At 40.6% G+C, this 12,376-nt stretch overlaps 1 protein-coding gene across 8 annotated transcripts in view; it reads right to left on the bottom strand.

The window, feature by feature from the left end:
* Nucleotides 1-12,376, bottom strand: part of SEMA5B (semaphorin 5B) — a 356,215-nt gene that overhangs the window by 271,881 nt on the left and 71,958 nt on the right. For 7 of the 8 annotated variants that reach the window (XM_083584642.1, XM_083584641.1, XM_083584638.1 and 4 more), the window contains exon 2: nucleotides 6,239-6,320. The exons of the other annotated variant lie outside the window; for it this stretch is intronic. The gene's annotated coding sequence lies outside the window, so the exon portion shown is untranslated. The remainder of the gene's footprint in view (nucleotides 1-6,238; nucleotides 6,321-12,376) is intronic. 8 annotated transcript variants of the gene reach the window in all.

The following is a 12,376-nucleotide window of genomic DNA, read 5'->3' as shown; positions in this document are numbered from 1 at the left end:
CACACAATCTATCAAAAACACTCTGGCTGGTCTCATTTGCACGCAAAGAGCTGAAACAAAAAATAAACACTGTGTGAGGAAAATTGGTTAATCAGCATTCATGGCAATTTAATAAACACAAATTAAAAATAAATAAATCTAGGCAGATCCCTTCTAATTCTCACTAGCGCTTGTTTATTGTGGTTTCAAAAACAGGAGCTCAAAAGAACCCAATAATTTTACAAGCATGCAGAAGCTTTAGGCAAAAAAGGTTAGAGCAAGCACTCCAGATTTTATTGTTCAGCACCACTCCTGTAAATCAATTCAAAAAACCACACCACCAAATTCACACCCAGATCCAATATTTATGCTTTAGAAGCAAACTGCATCGAAGTGTGTGTATCTGAGAAAGGCAGAAAGATTGATACACTTCATTTGAACTGTGCTCCTAAGGGGCTTTGATGGCACTTCTTAATGTCTGTGAGACTTTCCCCTCTCACTGTGTGCTCCACTCAGGGTAGCTTCGTGCACAAAGCGCATGTAAATAGCATCATTTATAAAGAAGCAGGTGTGTATAGCCTGCAATATGAGGAAGATATATAGAAGATATAAAGAAAAGTGGACCATAAAGAAGGCTGATCGCCGAAGAATTGATGCTTTTGAATTATGGTGCTGGAGGAGACTCTTGAGAGTCCCATGGACTGCAAGAAGATCAAACCTATCCATTCTTAAGGAAATCAGCCCCGAGCGCTCACTGGAAGGACAGATCCTGAAACTGAGGCTCCAATACTTTGGCCACCTCGTGAGAAGAGAAGACTCCCTGGAAAAGACCCTGATGTTGGGAAAGATGGAGGGCACAAGGAGAAGGGGACGACAGAGGACGAGATGGTTGGATAGTGTTCTCGAAGCTACCAGCATGAGTTTGACCAAACTGCGGGAGGCAGTAGAAGACAGGAGTGCCTGGCATGCTCTGGTCCATGGGGTCACGAAGAGTCGGACACGACTAAACAACAACAACAAATATAGAAAAGTAATACAAAGCAGTGAATAATGTAACCCTGTAGCCACTTAGGAGTAAGACTTCCCCAGCTTGGCACCATCCTGATGTTTTGGACTACAATTACCATAATTCCTAACCACTGGACATGCTGGCAGGGGCAGGTGGGAATTAAGAGTCCCAAACACCTGCTGGACAGCAGACTAGGAAAGTTTGGAATAACTCCTACAGTGGGACTTTTGAGAAAGAACCTAAGGGCAATGCTGCATCACACCAAAGGCCCATATGGTCCAGACTAAAGATGGGAAGGCCTGGAAAAAACAAAAACAAAAAAGGGGGGACAGGGTATCCACTCTTTCTGATTCTTTTCTAGTCCAGCATCCTGTTCTCATATTCATGAACAAGACGCATGTGGGAAGCCCACAAGCAGGACACAACTCGAGTGCCATGTTTCTCAGCAAACTGGTTTTCAGAAGCAAGGCTCCTCTGATCTTGGAGCTAATGTGGTGTAGTGGTTAAGAGCGGTGGATTCGTAATCTGGTGAACTGGGTTCGATTCCCCACTCCTCCACGTGCAGCTGCTGGGTGACCTTGGGCTAGTCACACTTCTCTGAAGTCTCTCAGCCCCACTCACCTCACAGAGTGTTTGTTGTGGGGGAGGAAGGGAAAAGGAGATTGTTAGCCGCTTTGAGACTCCCTAGGGTAGTGATAAAGTGGGATATCAAATCCAAACTCTTCTAGTATACAGTTACCATAGTATCTGTAGTAGCCATCAATGGCCATATCCTCCAGGAATTTGTCTGATCTGCTTTTAAAGCAGTCCCTGCTGGTGACCATTGCTAAATCCTGCGGGAGTGGAATCCATAGTCGGATTGTGTATTGTGCGAAGGGGGACTTCTTTTTGTCTTGTCCTGAGTTTCTGGAGCGTGACTGGATTACCAGTTTTGGCATTATGAGAGAAGGGTCAGACACTGCTTCCTATCTACTTTCTACACACCTTTTATAAGACAATACAACTCTGTCATTATCTCCCTTTAACTCATTCTTTCTCAGACATGTGCAGGATCCACCTGCATGTTCTAATGTGTACTATGAACTGTGGACTCCCTGATACCATCCTACAATCAATAGTCCTAGATTGCTCAAGAGGTAAGTGGATTCAGCAGTCTGCAAGCTGAGAACATACAAACAAAAACATTCATGTAACCTGGTCTGGCCTATGTAAGTAGCACCACCGCTGTGCTGTTCCTTCCGCCCTTAACTCATCACTAAGGCAGTTGTGTTGTTCGGTGCTGTCTTGTACATGCAGTACTTGTCTGGGAGATTTAAAAGCATAACAGTGGTGGAATTGTGATGCTAAGAATAGCCATTGTCAGAGGTGCCAAGTTAATCTACGGAAGGTGTGTGTGACACATCCCCCTCAACAACTGTGCATATGCACAGGATGTGAACTGAGTACCAGCCGAAATGTGACGCTTCTTTCATTTCCAGCTGACTTGATCGCTAGCTTTAGTTTTAAACGGTATTTGGTGCTGGTCTCTCTTGTTTAGATGCAAATAGCAGCTGGTGGGATTTCTATGTAGTGAGGGATAAATGGGAGACTCCCCCCCCAAAAAAAACCCATTTAAAAAATAATAATAATTACATTTCTAGCATAATTTTTAGAAGGACAACAACATCTCATGCCCCTTTAAATGTGTTGTGGAATGGGGGGTTATATATGCTTTTATTTTTATTATATATTTTGTGTTTTTTATATTGTAGTTTTGAGCTGTGAACCACCCTGGGATCTACGGGTATAGGGCAGGGCAGTATGCAAATTTAATTAACAATGAGAATAAGAATAAAGAAGAATAAGAAGGCCTTTGTTTCTCTTCTTAAATATACAATAGCTCACAAAAGTACGGTGGATAATTCTCTGGATAACAAAAGAAACAATTCAGAAAAAAATGTGTAATCAAGTGATTAAAAAATAGCCAACATTATGTGAAGTGTATTGCTGAAGTAATTCAATTTTTAGATGTCAATCAATTGTCTTTCAGGGGTGATTCAGGGTGTGAACAATTAGGAGTAGAGGCAAGCTGGCTCTTTTTACAGTTATTTTCTATGAAAAAAGATCAAAAATTGCAAGGAATTGTGATAACAATTCTTGCAAATGCTAAACACGTCAGCACTGAAATCCAATATGAAGTAATCCACATCATGACTAAAATAATTCTAGAAATTATTATGAAGCAAATTAATTAATTAAAGTACTTGTGTAGAATTGCTAGGGACAAACAATGTAAAGTGGTACCTTGGTTCCCAAACAGCTTGGCTCCCGAACAAATCAGCTCCTGGGTGTCGAAAAAATAAGTGTTCCGGTTTGCGAACGTTTTTTGGAAGCCAAACATCCATTTTGGCTGTTGGTATTGTTTCTGGGGCCAATCAGCCAGTCAGAAGCCGCGTCTTGGTTTGTGAACATTTTGGAAGTCAAATGGACTGAGTTCGGGAACCAAGGTACCACTGTATTGTAAATATAGCAATTGCTCTCTGATTACAGTCAACAACCATTTTGTTCTGTTCCCAACCCCCGAGTGCATTGGCATAGTGCACATAAGCACACCCTGGCCCCGTTCCGCCCTTTTAGCAGCGTGTTTAGGGATGTTTTCAGTTCACTTCCGGGTTCGGCGCCATGCGCATGTGTGCAATCATGCGTCATTCGGAGGCATATTTAATTGGCCATTGCCTATATCTTACAAGCATGAAGCCAACAGAAATATGTGTTGCAATTTACGAGCTTTGTTCACAAAGTGCTTAAAATATAACATCTGAAATTTTGTCAACATTGACTGGCTTACAGTCAAATTATGACAAACTAATTGCCCAATCATATGATGGAGATCTGTCATAAAAGGTTTATCAGCCGGTGTTCAAGCTCTAATCTCTAAAGAACTTATGTGAAAAACTTTGTTCCTGAATTGCTTTAATCACCAACTCTACTTGGTACATGCAATTATCAAAATGTACATGCAATTGAGGCTATACCTGAGATGAAGAAATGTTTTGACTTATTTGAACAGCAGTTATGTGTTGTTTTAAGAAGAAACCTGCTGAAGTTGCTTAGTAAAAACTTTTGACGTTATAGTATGGCTGTAAAAATGAGAGTTAAATAAAAAAGTTTGTGATTTTGTCTTTAAAAGACCTGTGGACCTGTGGACTAGATAAACTACCCCTTACTTTTTGTTGTTGTCGTCATTCCCACAACTTTCTAGAAAGGCTACAGGCCAGGATGGAGACAGACAGAAAATTATTTGAAGCGTACACACATAACCTATATGGGTTTCTTTCTGCTGAGTGATTAATTACAGGTAAGACAACCCCACAGAACTTTTGACGCCCTCCTGCCCATTCCATGGCAGTTCACCCACTGGCAAACAACTTTTGAAATGCTTTCCTATTGAGAGCAGTCAGTCAATCAATGTGGGGTGCTGGTCTCTGGAGCGGGGGTTTGGGATAGGGAAGAATCCAGAGTCCCACTGCAGATCTTTGCATCACTGCCAAAATAATTTAAAAATAGGCAATCCCCATAGGGTTCGAAACTAAAACAATCCACAGCACAAGAATTATTGCATGACAGGGATGGGAATTCAACTTCTGGAATGCTAAATGAATGCAGGAAGCAATCTGCCATTTGGCCCTCTGCCCTGGTGAACATAAAGATTGTCAGAAGTGTGTTTAGTCCAGCACTGACTGCAACAGTGATAAGTTCAACACACCAAGAAAGCTGTTGTTCCTCATAAAACAGCTAGGAGCCCTTCCACCAACTTAGCATACTGTATTTCCAACTCCCCAAACACTCTTCAGACTGCCCATAGATCTGAAAGAGCAGTTCACAATGCACCTGTGTGGTTGGTTCAGTGCAGTGGCAAAATACTTGTCTAAGGTGAAGTTTGGAGTTGCAGCTTCTACTGGGGCACCCCACACTGCAGCAGCAGACCATCTGCCCTCAGCGACTGAATACTCTGGGAGATTTTCCAGTGGATAGATCCTGTCAATGCTCTAGTCTCACAATGGCAGGATGAAGTGGAATATCAACATAATCACTCCTGAGCACCCTCTCCAACACTTTGCAGCACGTTCAACACCCTGGCTTTCCAAAGAATACCTTGGAACATTATTCTTATTGAAATTAGCCAAGCAACTGGAGTGATGAAGTTTCTCCACCTGTTGAGAAGCATTTTTGTTTCATCAAGCATTCTAGAGAATCCTGTTCATAGTTGGTCAATTTGTCCTGCATTTTATGATGTTTTAATGATTTCCATTGTACTTTTTAGTGCACACTGCTGCAATGTTTTTTAGTATGATTTAGGAGATTTATAATTACCCTTTAATTACCCCTATTGGCTAGTGGACAGCTGGCTGGGCCAGGAAGGTAATTAATGTCTCCTTGTGAAAGAGGGTTCCCTGCCTGCTTAAATGAGGCAGTGGTAAAACCACTCCTCAAGAAACCCTCTCTGGATTAAGAAAATCTAAGCAATTACTGGCCAAAGGCCAACCTCCCCTTCTTGAGCAAGATTACTGAGCTGTGTTCATGGACCAGATCCAGGAGCTCTTGGAGGAAACTGAATTTCTATTGGGATTTGGGCCCATACATACACTTTGTATGATGACCACTGTTGGGAGAAAGACTGGGGAAATGTGAGTGTGTGTGTGTGTGCGTTGTTCCTATTTTTATTGTGCATTTTGTGCTTTTATCTTTGTTTTTATATTTTGAACTGCCCTGAAAGCTACAGATGAAGGGTGGTATACAAATTTATAAATAAACTAACCCATAATATAAGTATATCCAGGGCTGCACAGATGCCTGTGACATTCTGTAGCTCTCAACCGTTTCATTGACACAATTAGTATTTGGAAAATCTACATGACTTTGACATCAAACTCATTTGCAGGTCTGACATCTTATTGTGAACTCATCTGGCTGTTAGTATAGAGGCCAGGACATGAAATTGAACTTAATTGTAGAATACTTTAATGATTAGTCATTTTGTAGTTTTCAACCCCACCCCCCCCACACTATCATCCCTATTTAGTATTGTTCAGTTTGCACTCAGAATAGCAGCTTTGCTCTACTGTGAGTATAGTCTATGTTTTGCAAAAGAAACACATAGCTGAAGTTGGGGCATATTTTGGAGATGGTACAGTGAAGCTCCTTCTTACAGAAACATCCTGTGTATGTGGTGCTACCTTTAGCAAATATATCCAAAGACAGACTGCTTACTGTAGCTGATGTTCTTCAAATAGTCATCTTGGAGACACACATACTGGGTCTTGAGCCAAACAAATCTTGGAACCTCCTAGAGCTGAAGAAAAAAGAAGAGAGCATTCATCACTCCATTGGGAAGCCCCTGTGCTGTGTCCATGAAACCGCAGGGATTTCACCCCTACCCTTGCTCTTTAACTCCAGAAGGTTTTGAGATGCTGCTCTGCACAGGTGCAGAACTCATACAGAACTCACAAGGGCCTGCAGAAAATGAGCTCAGATAATTTGATGCTATTACGGTGTATTGCTAAAAAGCTTAGCAAGCCTCATGCTTGGTCAACACCTCAATGGGAGACTTACAAGCTACTTCTCATAGCAAAAATGGGAAATCATGGTGCAATAAACAAATGGAACAATGCAGCTTGGGGTCTCAAGAGCTTCCCTGGCCCATTCACCCAGCACTACAACTTTTCCAAGATGGACTATGTTGCCATAGGGGAAAGCACTTGGTACTGGCTTTGCTAAATGCCAGCTGTGACACAGCAGAACCTCTGAAAAGGAAGTGCCAAAGACCTGTGCCACATTCTAGATTCCTGAATTGTTGGGTGAAGCGGATCTTCTCCCTCTACCATCCACCCAGACAGAAGAGCCAAAGTTCCTCCCTGTCCAAATTTAACAAAGGATGTCATTTTCTCCTAGAGCACCACTTCATGGCTATTCAGTGTTGGGTGAAGGCAACACCTGGAATTATAATTCACAGGTAGTATCGTAAGGGATAAATATTAGCTATAGCTATATAGAAGAACTATAGCTCCAGCATTTGTTTAGGGAGATGCAGTACATCAAAGAAATATTAGACTTAATTGGCGGGTGATATCTTGTTTTACCCTTGACAAAATTCCTGGCAAGTCTTTAAAACAATTTAGTCTCATTTTTTTGCCCCAGGGTTTGGTGAGCAGCATGAAGACGGTCTGCTGCTGTTTACAAAGTCCAAGACTGTCTCTAGGGCATACTCACTGGACAAAATTCTCCTCTAAAAGAACACTTGTTCACACATGGGAGTTCTGAAAATCTGTTGTTTCTCAGCCTACAATTAGTCAACTGCCTATAAAGCTGGAAGCTTTAAAGGACATTCTTGATCAAAGAAATACCCAGCACTTCTGCATAACTTTGGAGAATAGGACAAATGCTGCACAGGATTCCCAAAAATCATCATCAACTTTAGAGGGCACAAGATATAACTCAATTTCATAACGTATCAAACAAAATCCATCCTTGATTAAACACTACAGAATAATTGTTTACAAAAACAAAAGGATGAACAAATAGATGCTATCACTGTATTAAATCTCTAGTGGTGATCAATTTAAATACTAAATAAGAAGCAGATGGTTCATGGACAAATTGGGCTGCTGCAAATGAGGGCTGGTGTGTGGTGTGTTTGTACTTCAGAATGGAGTTGTCAAACTGTTCATGATAGGGCCTCCTCTAGGTACATACATGTAAATTTATTCAGCTTTGACTCTTTAAAATACACTCTATTGTGAAAAGGAATGAGCCCGGTTCAGATATCTTTTAAAATAACTAAAACCACAAGTGTACAATTACAAATGAAGATGCTCATCCAATTTATTTGTACAGTTAACTCACATCTTGTGCACATTTAACCTGTGTGATTGCAGCTTTACATACTTGACAGCCAGTGGACTGGCACTGCACAAATTAAACACACACACGGAGGAAAGCCTAAAAGCTCTTTTCACTGTGAGGAAACCTGGCACAAAAATACTGTATTTTTCCATATATAAGACACCCCCATGTATAAGACGACCCCTGTTTTGTTTTGTTTTTAACCAAAAATTAAGAAAACAAATCTCTAAATAAGAAGTGAAAGTCCGGACAATCAGTGGTGGTGGAAAGTTGTTGAGCTTTTTTTGGGTGACCACTTTCAAAGGTTCCAGCACACAATGGTGCCGAAGCAAAGGCAGCAGCTGGGGCACCACACTTCCCAAAGTCTGATAAGGAAGCAGACAGCTTAAAAGCTCTCTGTCTTGTGTGGGGGTCAAGACCCACCCTGTACACCAGTTTTGGAAAGGTAGGGGTGCTTGAGTGGGAGCAGTTCCAGGGCTGTTTTGACTATACACAATTTCAGCTTTATATGTCATCCCTTGAACATAACCCTCACGCAAGTTGCAAGTCAACTGTACTCAGGTTTCCTACTCAAAATCTCATTTGGAGCAGGCCTGGCAGGCAATACCAAAGTGTTGGATCCAACACACTTAATAATCAGTGCCATGGGCTTCGACAAGCACCTATCCCTTCAGCTCCACATAAATGATATCTTGCATAAACTACATTAACTGCATTTCAAATACCTAAGAAGTCTGCTAGGTGCTGTCAACCTCGTTTTTTCAGGCATGGTCAGAAACTCCCTGCCTGCCCACCCACACCCCACCCACCCAAAAAACCCAGGAAGATCTATCAAGTCCCTAGAGGGCTAGACAACATGGCTGGTGGTCTTCCGTGAGCATGGTGGCTGATAAGTTGTGTAAGGCTGCCTAATCTGAACAAGATGTTAACTCAAAACCATTCCAAAAACAGCCTCTCTTTAATCAATGTGGTGACAGGAGATTTTAATCTTCGAGAATTCTAGGTAAGATAAGCTACTCTAGGAAACACGATGACACTGTAGAGTTCCTATTCCCCAAAACACACTTTGCTTGCAACTATAAACTACACTTTTTGACATGGACCAGCTCTAAAAGGTCATGAAGTTTATTTGTTCCTCTTTCCCGTTCATTTTCCCATTAACATCTAGGGTCTTAAAGGCCCTGTAATTTGCAGCTCCTTCTCAGAAGATCAAAGGTGGTTATAAATCAAACTTTCATTATAAAATGTATGTTTTTAAGAGTAAACTTCCTTTTCAGTGACATATAACCCCTGAAAGATATTTAGAAGTGAACTGTTCACTGGGGAGAGTGTGAGATAGAGAAGTGGGATATATCTCCTTAAAAAGCATTTTAGGACCGAATTACTCATGCAAATAGCTGCGAGATTGCCATTCCTTATTATTCCATTGTTATTTCTTGTATACTGTTTTATATTTGTATCTACCGATCTTTAATGTTGATTACGTTATATAAAACAATTAACAACTATTTATATTAAGGCGGTTGCATTATAATATACAAGCACCTCCCTATTTGTTGGCGGTCAGCATGCGTGTGACCGCTGACATGCATGCCATTTTTGGTACCGAAAGGGGGTGGGGTGAGGGTGGAACGGACTAGCATGCATCCTGCTGATGTGCGCAGTGGCTGGGAATGGAACCCCCGCATAAGCGGGGATTCTCCCGTAATCAACTTCTAGATCTGATAAAATTGTATTCAGACTAAGCACTGATTCTTAGAAGATTTTGTACAGACACCCAGCTACCTGAATCATTACCATGCTACTCAGTACATAAGAAACTTCTATTTACATCAAGTAAACCAGTACTGCTTACTGTGAGAATGCACAAGTCAAATATAGGTCTACCTGAAAAGTAGAAATAATAACTTTAAAATATGCATTTTCTCACATACAGGAGGAAGCATATTTTTGTCTTTAGATATCCTACTTCTACTGACCTGCAAAATTCAAAACACTTGGTTTCAAGATTTCAAAATTCAGTACTGTCCCAAGGAAAGCAGGCCATTCCAAATAAGTACAAGTGGCACATAAATTCAAAAATCAGGTACATATTCAGTACAAACTAGGAATATGCACATAATGATATAAAAACATGTATTAAAAAGGCACAGTTGGACAGTCTGAAAATGATGTGCTTTTATTGTTCATAATGATACAACTGACAGCAAAAGCTCTTCACATGAGACAGCTTTGAGTAAAATCCAATTAAAAATCCACCTTGGGGAATAGATGTAGTTACTAAACTGGGTCTGAATAATTCTTCTCGTTTAATTTTCTAATTTAATGTTGTTTGTGTATACGTTTTTATTTTTGTGGCAACATATTCAATATGAGTTGTTTTGCAAAAGGAACACAATTCAATTATTACTTAAGAATTTCACATATGAAACCTTAACAACCAATCAGGACTGAATTATAAGGTCAGACCTATCAGTCAACTAATGAAGACTCCCCAACCCCAGTGCCCTCCAGATGTGTTACACTACAGCACCCATCAACCTCAACCAAGTTAAAGTTGTGGTACCAAACAGCTTGAGGGTACAAGATTTTTGTTGTTGGGGAAAGCTAAACTGATGCTTTCTGTCAAAGTATAGCTCCCCAATGCTGCCATAACATTGAAACTCTTTTTTCAGGCAAACTCACTAGAACAATATAAACAGAATCAGTTTTATCAAAGTTTTTCTCAATCTCCTACTAGCTATATTTACACCAAACAGTGCAAGTAGTATGAAGTCCGTGAAAATAATATTATTAATGGCTATTGGCCAAGATGGAGAAGATATGAATCCTCACATTTGATGTACTGCTTCAGCCAAGATTCTTGGAAGGTCAAAATGAACAAATATTCCCAGTGAGAAATCTTGTGAACCCTGCATAAAAACACATTCACAGTACAAAGCATTCATGGGAACAGTATACTAGATGTTCTGATCTTGAAAGCCTCTTTTTAAAAAATGAACCGGGTTTGGGGAGATTAACCCTAAATGTAAATAGAGACATTGGTAAAATGTCAAATCCCAGCCAATCTATGCCTCTTTCACTGTCCAGCTGAGACAGCTGCAGGCTCTGAAAATAAATGGGTACTTTTCCAGTGGGAAAACACACTGTCCCAGCATCCTGGAGGCTGGCAGGAAAAATCAGCTTAGCCAAAGACCGAATGATCTTATTCAACAACTATGATTCCCACGGAAATAGAACAAGGTCCCTGATAATGTCAAAATAACAACAAAAATGGAAACTGAAAATATGACAGTGGTCAAACGACACAATACATAAGGTTTCACTTACCACATTACAAAGAAATCTGCTCAGTGAATGTGTATAGCAAGATATTATACTTCATTGCTCATTTAGCAACAGCAGAGTAAACGAAAAGCAGTACAGCGGGGCTGTCAGCCAACACTATCCCTTTTGAAGTTTGTTCAGCGATCAGACATCAGGATTTGTTATTATGAGTTTACCATTAGGAAGAAAACCATATACTAATTCTGGGAACTGTACACGTATAGTTCTTGACATGTACTATACCGAATTCCACAGGGAGGCAACTTAAATTATCCTACCTTAATATGGGAAGAATGCAGCACTTTTAGATCCCACTAATTTAAAGATGAGTATCTTAAATAACAGAGGGCCGTGCTTAAACTTCCTAAGGCACTTAATGGAGCTTGGGAGTGTTTATGTTCTATCTCAACCAGCAGTCCCAGCCAGGGGACAAGACTGAAACCGAAAAAGGCAGAGAGTCATGTATCAGGTCATGTACCAGTTCCAGATCCAGGAATATTACATACCCAGCAGTGCAAGAGTCCACACCCACTACTGCTGGTGTAAAATAATCTGTGATGTGGGCAGTAAATATATATGGAGGTATGCACAGATGCTGCATAAACCTCCCACTCCTATGTTTATATATAAGGATCATGGCAATAGATATAACATGTCACATCACAGGAACAGTGGTGTGTGATATCTGGGTACCCACACCATCATGTATATAGAAAAATCAGTTTCACTAATGCATAAACCAGCCTACAGAAAAAGTCAGTATCCAGGCAAGATGAAGCCTTTCCCCCATAGGAACTGAAATCCAACCCATTCAAGACTTCCAAGTATCTGTTTAAAGCAAGCTTGTATTCCAGTCATGTTTTTCCCTTTGAGAAGATGATGGCATCTGACTCCAAAGCACTAAAGCAGACAAAATCTAGCATGAAGATGCTGCAAGATTTGACATTTTTCATGTAGCAGCAAGTCAATATGACACTTGCAAGCATAGTGTAACTAAGTAAAGCTCTGAGCCCACTGATAATAGGCAATGGGTGGCAATTACATTCAAAGATTCAAAAGGAAGGAAATGAGAAGTACAGAGGCAGTGAATAGTACAGCCTTGATTTTGGTGCTTGAATTCCACAGTAGACTCCGCATAACCTTCATATAACGTCCAATGACTCATAAATGAAGCTTGAA

This window comes from Podarcis filfolensis (genome assembly GCF_964270895.1).
Source record: "Podarcis filfolensis genome assembly, chromosome: 1".
NCBI lineage: Eukaryota > Metazoa > Chordata > Lepidosauria > Squamata > Lacertidae > Podarcis > Podarcis filfolensis.
Note: the sequence above shows the minus strand (reverse complement) of the source record. Positions and strands in the feature narration are given on the sequence as shown.